This window comes from Pristiophorus japonicus, chromosome 2 (assembly GCF_044704955.1).
Source record: "Pristiophorus japonicus isolate sPriJap1 chromosome 2, sPriJap1.hap1, whole genome shotgun sequence".
In the NCBI taxonomy this organism is placed as follows: Eukaryota; Metazoa; Chordata; class Chondrichthyes; family Pristiophoridae; genus Pristiophorus; species Pristiophorus japonicus.
Window position 1 is genome coordinate 38,373,273 of NC_091978.1, and position 13,195 is coordinate 38,386,467.

General features: G+C 45.4%; 1 protein-coding gene and 1 pseudogene across 2 annotated transcripts in view; both read left to right on the plus strand.

The window, feature by feature from the left end:
* The window catches only part of LOC139236929 (fibroblast growth factor receptor-like 1), a 358,006-nt gene that overhangs the window by 274,044 nt on the left and 70,767 nt on the right, over nucleotides 1-13,195 (plus strand). The window lies entirely within an intron of this gene.
* LOC139252746 (U6 spliceosomal RNA) lies at nucleotides 2,722-2,821 on the plus strand (annotated as a pseudogene).

A 13,195-nucleotide genomic window follows, 5' to 3' on the forward strand; every position in this document is an offset into this window, starting at 1 on the left:
TCTCAAAACGCTTTACAGCCAATGAACTACTTTTGGAGTGTAGTCGCTGTTGTAATGCAGCCAATTTGCACACAGCAAACTTCCACAAACAGCAATATGGTAATGACCAGATCATTTATTTTTGTTATGTTGATTGAGGGATAAATATTGGCCAACAGACCGGAGATAACTCGCCTGCTCTTCTTCGAAATAGTGCCATGGGATCTTTCACATCCACCTGAGAGAGCAGGCGGGGCCTCGGTTTAACTTTTCATCTGAAAGATGGCACCTCCGACAGTGCAGCACTCCCTCAGTACTGCACTGTAGTGTAGTGTTAGTCTAGATTTCTGTGCTCAAGTCCCTGGAGTGGGACTTGAACCCACAACCTCCTGATCAGAAGCGAAGGTGCTATCCACTGAGCCACAGCTGACAGCTGAGTGGGCAGGTAGCTCTTTTACCAGCTGGAAGAGCTTGTGCTGCTCTGTGAGCAGGCGGCAGAAAACAAGTTACATTGCAAGACTGAAATGAGGCCGGTCGGACTCCGATTTTTAAAAATTAATTCCTGGGATGTGGGCATCGCTGGCAAGGCCAGCATTTATTGCCCATCCCTAATTGCCCTTGAGAAGATGGTGGTGAGATTGCGGGTTTGGGAACTGCTGCCGAATAAGTCTTGGCGAGTTGCTGCAGTGCATGTGTGGATGATGCACACTGCAGCCACGGTGCGCCGGTGGTGGAGGAAGTGAATATTTAAGGTGTTGGATGGAGTTCCTCCTAAAGATGGTGACAGCTCATGCAGTGACCGGAAAATGGATGAAACTCAACACCCGGGTGAGCAAAGAAAGCTCGGCTCACATTCAATTCAACGATACCCCTGCACAATGAACTCGAAACCAAACCTAAACCACACACACACACACAAAATCACTTTCAAAGACATGTGCAGGTATAAACACCCATCTGGTTGAACAGAGAAAGCTGCGGGTTCTTAGAAGAAACTAAAACTAAATCAAAGAGGGCAGTTTTCATGTGGGCTTGACTTTTCAGTGAGATGCTCGGTCTCTATTCATTAAATGCTCTGGTGAAGAAGTTGGTCTGTACCAGGGCTTCAACCAGTTCATGAAATAAGCACTCTCTCATGGCAATTTGTGGTTGCTTTTCTGTTTTCCAATGCTTTAATGTGTGTAATCTTCTTTCCCATTGGTACCCAAAAGCCACCTTTTTCTGGAACGTCGAGGTTTTGCTGCAGCGAAAGACAGCAAGAAAACAGCACCACAGTCTCTGCAGGGTGGTACTCGTTTCAAAGAGAACGGGGAGCAGAAAGTATGCAAGATATTTTAATTCACTAAGTCCCAATTCCCTCCTTGATGTTTGCTAAAGTTACATTGAGCAGCTGCAGACAAGAACATGGGAGAAGAGACCAAAGAAGCCCATGACATTACAGCATTTAATGCTTTCAGATCCAGTAATTCTTCTCATGCACGAGGACAGATGTCAAATGCTTTCTGTTTGATGTGTCTTGCTTGCTTCCTATCTTTAACAAGTTATTTTAACTCTGATTCGTGAGAAGAGCACAGGCCCAAGCAGTTCAGTTACCATCGTATTCCCATTGGAGATCCAGAAACCCCCCCGCTCACTGATTACGGACACAAATAAGTCCGAGCTGGAGTCTAACCCTTATCATTTACGCCAACACCAGGCAGCTTGTACAAATATGGGGTTCTCATGTCTAGAACCTTCGCACACACCCCAAGAAACTTGGAAGATTGGATTGTAGACAGTTTTATTTTTGCTGCTATTAGATCAGGTGTGTTTCTGAAATACTGGTATTTTCAAAAGAACTTGTCTTTGGTCACTTGCCTCATATTAATTTATTTCAGTTCAATTACCACACCATTGACAACTTACAGGCTTTTGTTTTGTAGCCTATTTGGTTTGAGTACCTATCAACTGAGACTACTTGTTCCAAATTAATCGTTGCAGTAGATTTTTTTTTATAAAGAATGGGTAACGGAGGCCTCGGTTTAAAAAGGGGCTAAAGTTCGTTGAAAGATTAAATGACAATTCCGCGTGCACTTCCGTGTGAAAAATGGAAATGTGTTGAAAGCAGATTGTCGCCTGGTCATGGGCAGGAAGCATTTGATCTCAAAGTCATGCCCAGTCTCGAGGTGCCGGTTGGTGGAGGGGTTGGGATGAGGGAGTTTGATTCCAGTTCGTGTGAAGACTTCAAAACACTGCCAGATCGGTAGGTGTCAAAGACGCAGTTCCCGCAGAGGCCTCGCCGGTTTGCCGTTCCCTGCCGACCATTCTTGGGTTATTTATGTTGTCACGGCACAGTTCAGTTTTAGTGCTATCCTGTTTTGTGCACTCACTTCGCTGACGCCCACCGGCTGCTCCTGCCAATCACAGCGCTGGAATTCCAGTCGAGGTCAGCAGTATGAAGATGCTAACAGCGATGAAAATCCATCTTCGCAAACAAGTGTCAGTAACTTTAAAATAGATAGCGCGAGCAACAGGGCTTTTCAAAGATAATTTTAGTTCTTACCTAGACAAGCGACAACTTTAATTTTTGGTGGGGGTGGGGCAACTGTGGATTGCTTGCAGTCTCACTGAACATCTCACTTCTGTAGGGTGGAAGTTGATGTTGGCGATACAGTATCAGCAGATAGATATCCACCCCATTCGTCTGACACTCCTCCATCAGCTATTTTAACGTGCCTGGTTCGATCCCGGGTGGAGACACTCGTGCTCACTTCGGCAGCACATATACTGATATTGGAACAATACAGAGAAGATTAGCACGGCCCCTCGGCATGGATGACACGGAAATTTGTCAGCCATTTTAACAGAGGCATTCAGGCATTTATTTTAAATGGGTTCATGCCTCCGCTAAATAGTGGGACAAAGGGAATGTAATTCAGAGGCGCTAAATGTTCATCCACTGCTTTCACCAACACTGGTTCCAAACTTCATATGTACTGCACTAAACACACTCAAACAATGGCACCAGAAAGGGCACTGCAAATTCACTAAGACTTGTATTTAAGTTTCTGAGAAATAACTGCAATAACCTTGACCACTTATTTTGATGAAAAATAAATCCATTATTTACCCTATTCGCGTCCAAAGGGTTAACAAAACACTGGTATTTCAGGGTCAATTTGTTGCGCGCAAATAGATTTGATAAATATTCCTTACAGATGCAACATGTTGCCCGACTAGGAAAGGGGTCACTTAAAATTAGACGACTCGCATTGCCTGGGTGTTTTATGTCTACAGCTGTAAAGCACTCCAAATGCACTGACTGATGTGTAATTTCACTGGTGACATCCATCACTCTGTACCGTGCGGACTTCATGGGCTTAACCATACATGCTTTGATTGTGCCCTTCACTTTCCCGTGAAACGAACTGGAGACATAAATCAATGAAAAATGATACATTTGCTTTTTTTTTAAAAAAGCAGGAAATAGTTCCGGGGGTTCTGTCAGGCTACATTTGGCTCACATTTTTTAAATTCTGTTGAAACCTTAAGCAGAGGTGATGAGAGATGAACTTAAGCTAAGGCTACAAACAGCTGGTGCAGGTGGAAAAGGAACTACGCATTTGAGCACTTAAAAAAAAATCCAGGCTGACACTCCAGTGCAGCGCTGAGGGAGTGCTGCACTGCCGGTGGTGCCGTCTTTCAGATGAGATGTTAAACCGAGGCCCCGTCTGCTCTCTCTGGTGGACATAAAAGATTCCATGGCACAATTTTGAAGAAGAGCAGGGGAGTTATCCCGGTGTCCTGGCCAATATTTATCCCTCAATCAACATCACTAAAAAACAGATTATCTGGTCATTATCACATTGCTGTTTGTGGGAGCTTGCTGTGTGCAAGTTGGTTGCCGCGTTTCTCACATAACAATAGACAGTGACTACACTCCAAAGGTACTTCATTGGCTGTAAAGCACTTTGAGACGTCTGGTGATCATGAAAGGCGCCATATAAATCCAAGTATGTTTCTTTCTCACTGTCTTTCTCTCTTTCTCATTCATTGAGTGATACCCTAGTTGATGATTCCCCTCCCTAGCCCAGAAATGGTTGTGATCTTTGAGTCACGTGGATGAGGTTATGGTTTTGAGATGGTGGGGGAGGTCACTCCTACATAACTGTGTGTACGAAATGTTTTGTTTTTTTCCCTTTTGGTCAGAGTTAGCCCAGTTTGCCCGGTCCAACTGGAAATTAACCCTTTCAAGCAAAGGGAAGCTAAAAAAATAAATCCCCAGAAGCTAAAAAAATTAATTTCAGAGGCAATTGGATAATGTAGTGGGGAAACAGTAGCTTTATATGGAACGTCGGGCTCCATGGGGGCCTGAAAACCGGCCCAGTCTAATTTCTACCCCTATGGTCTTTATAAATCCCAATGTGGCAATCGGAAATGACAGTGGAGTAAGAATGAAAGGATGATTGATGAGTGTTATGGCTACCTTGATCATTCCCACCACCTGAAATTTAAGTAGCTTCTGACTCTAAAAGCAGAAATGCTTTGATATTTTGCACGGTGCGACCCCTTTTAATATTTTACTTCAGTGCACATGTCATTAATATGCGGCCATACACTCAAAATTATAGACAGATGAAAGCAGCTTTAACACAAGAAGGCTTTTTGCTAAATGTTTGCATGACAGAACAAAGTTATTTTAAAGTGACATTTCCTTCTGTTTGATGTGTTTATCTGTGATGCTAATGATATAATTCAGGTGTACTTTTGTTGTATTCACCCGAGCGTAACCAAATGCTGTTGGTGCCAACTCTGTCCTCTCTATCAAGGTGCTAATGATAATCTAACCTCAAACACAATGAGGTTTGAGACCAACATACTTTATGAAAGTGCCAGTGAAGTTATGAAAGCAGATTTGCTGGTTAATGATTTCATTCAACCAGAATCGTCATGTATTCACAAACAGAACAGGATTATCGTGTTGATTCATAAATCCCTGCTCTCAGGACTGGAGTTATCAATCACATTGTAACCAATGCTTGAATATGAAGTCATTTTTAGCGAGGCTTGAAAAGAATCGCTACTAAGTTTCCCCATATCTGTGTCTGGTGATCGTAGTGTCTGTTAGTTTTGTATTATCACAAGGGGGAGGGCGGGGCGGGGCGGGGCGGGTGGCTGGATTACAAAGGGTAGGACGTTACGCTTCAGTTGTACCCCATCTAGCTCTGGGCACCGCAATTCAGGAAGGATATATTGGCCTTGGAGAGTGCAGCATAGATTCGCCAGGATTATACCAGGGTTTAGCGGGTTAAATTAGGAGGACATGTTGCATAAAGTTGGCTTGTATTCCCTTAAGTATAGAAGATTGAGGGGTGATCTAATCGAGGTGTTTAAAATGTTAAAAGGGTTCGATAGGGTGGATATAGAGAAATGAGCTGCTCTGATGGGGGAAATAAAGAACGAGGGGGCATAATCTTAAAATTAGAGCATGGTCATTTAGGAGGGAAATCAGTAAGCACTTTTTCACACGAAGCATATTAGAAATTGGGAATTCTCTGCGCCAAAAGGTAGTAGATGTTGGGTGAATTGGAGCTCTCGACTGAGATCAATAGATTTTGTTAGGTAAAGGTATTAAGTGAAATGGAGTTGAGGTACAGATCAGTCATTATCTTAATTTAATTTTGGAGCAGGCTCGAGGGGTTGAATTGCCTACTCCTGTTCCTAATATTCCTATATTAAATGAATACATTGGTTTGAAAACTTACCTCAATGTAGACAATGCAGTGTACTGTACCACTCACCATTACATTGTAGTTCTTGATTATCGCCATCGGCAGGAATACGGCCTGCTGAGATCTGAACACTGTGCAGCATTGGATGTCTAATAGAGATTAATAACCTCGGTTTCGCACCTATATGGATGAATTATAGGGACTTACTCAATGAACAGAAGCAAAGATGAGTTTGAATTTGGGAGTGTTGTGGTCATGATGAGGGATGGGGATTGATTAACAACACTGTTTAGGATTCGGTGGGTTTCACCTGTGCCCTTTCACCTCTAAGAAATTGGTTCAAATCCAGACAAAATAGTGGGCGTAAAGATCCTGCGGGGAATGGAAACAGAACAGTCTCACAGTTGCTGGTTGGAACAGCCAGCAACAAGGTCGCTGAGGGAGACAAGAATGACAAAACAGCTCCACTCTAGTACACTAGAGGAGGGGCTTCTGCGCACTGGGGGAGGGGCTTTTGCACACTGGGGGAGGGGCTTTTGCTCACTGGGGGAGGGACTTCTGAGCATTGGGGAGGGGCTTCTGTGCACTGAGGGAGGGCTTCTGCGCACTGGGAGAGGGGCTTCTGCGCACTGGGGGAGGGGCTTCTGCGCACTGGGGGAGGGGCTTCTGCGCACTGGGGGAGGGGCTTCTTTTGCACTGGGGAGGGGCTTCTGTGCACTGGGGAAGGGCTTCTGTGCACTGGGGAAGGGCTTCTGTGCACTGGGGGAGGGCCTTCTGTGCACTGGGGGAGGGCCTTCTGTGCACGGGGGAAGGGCTTCTGTGCACTGGGGGAGGGCCTTCTGTGCACAGGGAGGGGCTTCTGTGCATGGGGGAAGGGCTTCTGTGCACTGGGGGAGGGGCTTCTGTGCACTGGGGGAGGGGCTTCTGTGTACTGGGGAAGGGCCTTCTATGCACTGGCCAAGGGCCTTCTGTGCATGTGGGGAGGGGCTTCTGTGCACTGGGGCAGGTGTTTCTGTGCACGGGGAGGGACTTCTGCGCACTTGGGGAGGGGCTTCTGCGCTTGAACTTAGGACCTGTTTTTGGTTGAAGAACAGAGAAAGCTTGTACCCTATAGCTGGCCTGTAGCATGACCAGACTTGGGCTTTTGATGCTGAAACCAAATACTAGAATAGAGAATGTTCCATTCCCGAACAACATCTTTCACCTTGGTGAGCTCACAAAAAAATAATGGTTTCAGAAAGTTATCATTGATTTCCATTGGTTTCCTGCATCATGGGTGTAACAAATTCAAAATGAGATCCTCCATGACATAATTGGTTTAGTAGCAATGAATTCCCTGTTATAACATTATTATCCATTTACTACTAGGCTTCGTCATAGGCTGGCACATGAACTGCTTGCTAACTGCATGTCAAAAATAGATTAAAGACTTGTTTGATGGAGCCATTTCCAGAAGCCGCGTCAGATGGTGCAGAATGTGTTCTATACAAATTGCCTTTGCTGCAAATAAAACAGACTGTTAGAAATATCATTCTCGGTAAGCCAAGGTTATTTTTAAATCTTAGTGTGTAAAATTGTATCCAACATTCCGCCGACAGCATGGCCCAGTGAGGGTCTAAGTTGTACAAGCTATAGAATCTTACAGCACAGAAGGAGGCCGTTCAGCCCATTGTGTCTGTGCTGGCTCTTTGAAAGAGCGATCCACTTAGTCCCACTTCCCCCTGTTCTTTCCCTATAGCCCTGCAGATTTCCCCTTTTCAGGGGAATTGAATTCCCTTCTGAAAGTTACTATTGAATCTGCTTCCAGGAAGTTGAGTATATTCAAGGCTGAGATCGATAAGATTTTTGGACTCTACAGGAATCAAGGGATATGGGGAAATGGCAGGAAAGTGGAGGTGAGGTTGAAGATCAGCCATGATCTTATTAAATGGTGGAACAGGCTCAAGGGGCCATATGGCCTACTCCTGCTTCTAATTCTTATGTTCTTTTATTCCAGATCATAACAATCGCTGCATAAAAACATTCTCCGAATGCTCCCTCTGGTACTTTCAATGATCTTAAATCTTCGTCCTCTGGTTATTGACCCAGAAAGCTCTGGGGTTCAATGGCTGCCCAACAGGAGGAATGCAGCAAGTGCCCTGAGCACACTTGAGCTTGGGGAGGGTAAAAAAAACAATCGTCCAGAGTTCACACATCTGACCAGACCTTTTCCTAATGCTGTCACTAGTTTAAACTGCTTTCCTGTATCATGGGTGCCGTAACCAAGCATTATTACCTTTGTGAGCCCTGCTGGAAAGTGTCTTGAGTACGTGTGGATCTCGGGTGAGCTCAGCTGGGATGCCCGTCACCATCAAACAGGAACTTAGCAACAAGAACCAGTTCTGACGAAGGGCCATTGACCCGAAACGTTAACTCTGCGTCCTCTCCACAGATGCTGCCTGACCTGCCGAGATTTCCAGCATTTTCTGTTTTTATAATTAGGACCAGAAGTAGGCCATTCAGCCCCTTGAGCCTGCTCCGCCATTCACTGAAATCAGGGCTGATCTGTATCTTAACTCCATCCACCCGCCTTGGCTCCAGATCCCTTAATATCTTTGACTGGCAAATATCTATCGATCTCAGTTTAAAATGATTAGTTGAGCCAGCATCTACTGATTTTTGTGGGAGAGAGTTACACACTTCTACCACCCTTTGCGTGAAGAAGTGTTTCCTAACTTCTCTCCTGAATGGCCTGGCTCTGATTTTAAGAGTATGCCCCCTTGCCCTAGACTGCCCCACCAGCGTAAAAAAAATTCTCTCGATCTACCCTATCAATTCCTTTCAAAATTCTAAAAACCTCAATCAAGTCACCCCTTAACCACCTATATTCCAGTGAAAACAGGCCTAGTTTATGCAATCTCTCCTCTAATAATCTAACGCTTCGCGCCTTGGTAACATTATAGTGAAACTGCGCTGTACTCCTTCCAAAGCCAATATATCCTTTCTAAGATGTGGTGCCCAGACCTTACACAGTGCTCCACAGGTGGTCTAACCAGGGCTTTGTGTAGCTAGCTGACACGGACTATTCTAGGCTCACAGTGCTCAAGAAGACCGCAATGTGGCTGCAGCGGGTTCCTGAACTGAGACGCCCAAGGCCTTCCCAAATAGGAGTCTTGGGCCTCAAGTAAACAATCTGGGCGAGCTGCAGGGCCTGCTGTGCCTCCAAAGGCAGTTCACCCTTCTACACGAACGATTTTCAGATAAATTCCTGCTCCTCTTGGCTCCTCATGAATTAAAAAAAAACTACTCAAACTCACCTTTTAAATGACAGTCGATAATAAGCCGCAGCTGCCCCAGGTGAACCTGAGCAAAGCAGGCCCAACACCCACTCCACTCCTTGGCACACCAATTTCCCAAAGAGTCCTAAGACATAATTTACATATCCTGTTTTAGGCCTGACACAAGACTCCCAAAGCAAACGCTCTACTTGGAACTCCTACACGGCAAGCAAGCCCCAGGTGGGCAGAGGAAATGTTTCAAGGACACCCTCAAAGCCGCCTTGATAAAGTGCAACATCCCCACCGACACCTGGGAATCCCTGGCCCAAGACTGCCCTAAGTGGAGGAAGAGCATCCGGGAGGGCACTGAGCACCTCGAGTCTCGTCGCAGAGAGCATGCAGAAATCAAGCGCAGGCAGCAGAAGGAGCGTGCGGCAAACCAGTCCCACCCACCCTTTCCTTCAACCACTGTCTGTCCCACCTGTGCCAGAGACTGTAATTCCCGTACTGGACTGTACAGTCACCTGAGAACACACTTTGAGTGGAAGCAAGTCTTCCTCGATTTCGAGGGACTGCCTATGATGATGATTTAGGCAGACACCAGGGACATCTGAAAAATCTATGACCCATTCTGGGTCTGATGATATTTAGGTGTCCGTGGGGAGCGGGGCATCGATCCTGAAACTGGGCCTCGTTGCGCCCATTTGGCACCCATGATACGCTTCAATATCTACCCCAATATATCTATTGATGCTTTAAAAGTACGAGCTAGTTATTGCCAGCACCCTCATTCTGTCTTAAGGGTTAACGGACTAGCATAATATACAGTGCTGCTGGAAAACAGATTAACATGAGTTCCAGAATGTCATGGACGGAGATAGAGCTTGTGATAGCTATTGTAACTGGAATGTTAAATGCCTGATTGGACATCTGTAGCGGTTTACTGGTGACCATCAGGGATCAGAGTGTGGTTCCAGCTGTGATTACGAGGCTCATCCTGGCTCAAATACAACACAGGCGGTGCTGCACAATAAAACCTCTCCCCTATGTCCCTCGTATATTCTCAGGTGGCTCAGCAGTAAGTGGAGAGTCCTCGCAGGAAACTTTGGTCTCCAACCAGATTGTTTTTCAGAGGCTTGTAAACTGGGAAGAGACACTGAATGGACACTTGGCGGAAATGGAGAGGAAAGTGTTTATTGTTTGAATGAATAACATAGACTCCGTCTCATCTCTGATAAACACCATATTGTCCTAGTTACTTTATTAGTCTCTCCCACAGTCAGTTGATCTGTCTATAATTGGTCTTCATTGAAACTTGTTACAGTACCAGCATTTTAGTTTTCAATTTAGCCCCCTTCAAGTGCAGGCTGTATGCCCTGGTTCCAAAATTCTGGACAAGGTGGATTAGCTTGTCATGGTTTACATTATCTCGTCCCTTTGGAAATTTAAAAAGAGCAATCACATCACCGTTCTATTTTCTAGTGAGAACATGCCTAATTTATGAATAGCTCCTCATAAGCCAATCCCTCCATCCCCGCAATCGTTCTGGTTGTTCTCTTTAGTATCCTTTCAATTGCTGCCATATCCTTTCTGCACTGCAGCGACCAGAACTGGTGCACAGCATTCTAAGTGTGGTCGCACTGTTATAAAGTGGCAGGATTACCTCATCATTTGACTCAATATCGGCTTTTTAATACATCCCAACATCTGATTTGCTTTACTCCCTGCCATTGACCATTGTTGTGATAGCTTCAATTTATTATCAATCACGAGCCCTCAGTCCTTTCATTTCCCATACACATTATTTTCTCCCCATTGAAGTAACAAGCCCTTCCTTTGTCTCCATGTGAAGCACTTTGCATTTCTCTACATTGAATTTCATTTGCCATCTGACTGCCCACTTCCTAAGTGTGTTCAAATCCACCTGCAGCATATCCTGTTCAGCTTTGTTAGTCTACCACCTTCATTAGCTTTGTGGCTTGACTCTGTCAAGTCCACTTGGGTCAAATACGAGAGGATGACCACTGCCGATGGAAGCTCACCCCAGTGAGGAAGCTGAACCTTAAGAACAGGAGAGCAGCAAAAGTAATTGATTACAGAATGGCATCATGGTGTCAAGCAGCACATCAGTGAATAAAAAAAGGCCTTGCATTTTAGATAGCATCTTTCACATCCTCCGGCATTCCAAAGCACCTCACAGCCACTGAATTGCTTTTGTAGTGCAGTCACTGTTGTAATGTAGGAAAATATGGCAACCAATTTACAAACAGAAGGTTCCCATGAAGAACAATGAGTTAAATGACCAGGTAATCTGAGTTGGTTGAGGGACAAAGTGGCTGGGAGAATTCCCTCTTTGGGACCAGGAGAGGTGGGTAACCGTAGAGATGGATGGACGATTGGATGGGGGGAGTGGTGGAGGAGTGTTTTGGAGGGAGGGTAGCAGTGATCAGGGTAGCAGTAGCTGGAATCGCGGTGGGTAGCACTGGCTGGGTGTGAAGGTAGAGGCTACCGTCGGGGAGGGTGGCAGCGGCAGCAATTGGAGCACTCTTCCTCCTCCCGGCTGCACATTCAGGTAAGTATTTGTAACAAATGTACCTTTTTGGATGGCGACCTGCAGCAGCCCTTTAGTGGACTGCCTTTTTGGCCGCATATACACGGGGTTTTCCTGAATGCAGCCCGCAATGGTTGCCCCATGGATAACCCATTTTGCATAGGAGGCCTCAAACACATATAAAACCACTTATTTGGAAATAGAAACAGAAACATAGAAAATAGGTGCAGGAGTAGGCCATTCGGCCCTTCGAGCCTGCACCTCCAGTCGACAAGATCATGGTTGATCATTCCCTCAGTACCCCTTTCCTGCTTTCTCTCCATAACCCTTGATCCCTTTAGCCATAAGGGCCATATCTAACTCCCTCTTGAATATATCCAATGAACTGGCATCAACAACTCTCTGTGGCAGGGAATTCCACAGGTTAACAACTCTCTGAATGAAGAAGTTTCTCCTCATCTCAGTCCTAAATGGTCTACCCCTTATCCTAAGACTGTGTCCCCTGTTTCTGGACTTCCCAACATCGGGAACAATCTATCCGCATCTAACCTGTCCCGTCCCGTCAGAATCTTATGCGTTTCTATGAGATTCTCTCTCATCCTTCTAAACTCCAATGTATACAGGCCCAGTTGATCCAGTATTTCCTCATACGTCAGTCCGGCCATCCCGGGAATCTATCTGGTGAACCTTTGCTGCACTCCATCAATAGCAAGAAAGTCCTTCCTCAGATTAGGAGACCAAAATTGAACACAATATTCTAGGTGAGGCCTCATCAAGGCCCTGTACGACTACAGTAAGACCTCCCTGCTCCTATACTCAAATCCCCTAGCTATGAAGGCCAACATACCATTTGCCTTCTTCACCGCCTGTTGCACCTGTATGCCAACTTTCAATGACTGATGAACCATGACACCCAGGTCTCATTGCACCTCCCCTTTTCCTAATCTGCCACCATTCAGATAATATTCTGTCTTCGCGTTTTTGCCCCCAAAGTGATAACCTCACATTTATCCACATTATACTGCATCTGCCATGCATTTGCCCACTCTAATCTGTCTAAGTCACCCTGCACCCTCTTAGCATCCCCCTCACAGCTCACACCACTACCCAGTTTAGTGTCACCTGCAAACTTGGAGATATTACACTCAATTCCTTCATCCAAATCATTGATGTACATTGTAAAGAGCTGGGGTCCCAGCACTGAGCCCTGCGGCACTCCACTAGTCACTGCCTGCCATTCTGAAAAGGACCCGTTTAACCCGACTCTCTACTTCCTGTCTGCCAACCAGTTCTCTATCCACGTCAGTACATTAACCCCAATACCATGTGCTTTGATTTGGCACATCAATCTCTTGTGTGGGACCTTGTCAAAAGCCTTTTGTAAGTCCAAATACACCACATCCACTGGTTCTCCCTTGTCCACTCTACAAGTTACATCCTCAAAAAATTCCAGAAGATTTGTCAAGCATGATTTCCCCTTCATAAATCCATGTTGACTTGGACCGATCCTGTCACTGCTTTCCAAATGCGCTGCTATTTCATCCTTAATAATTGATTCCAACATTTTCCTCACCACTGATGTCAGGCTAACCGGTCTATAATTACCCGCTTTCTCTCTCCCTCCCTTTTTAAGCTACCCTCCAGTCCATAGGAACTGATCCCGAGTCGATAGACTGTTGGAAAATGATCACCAATGC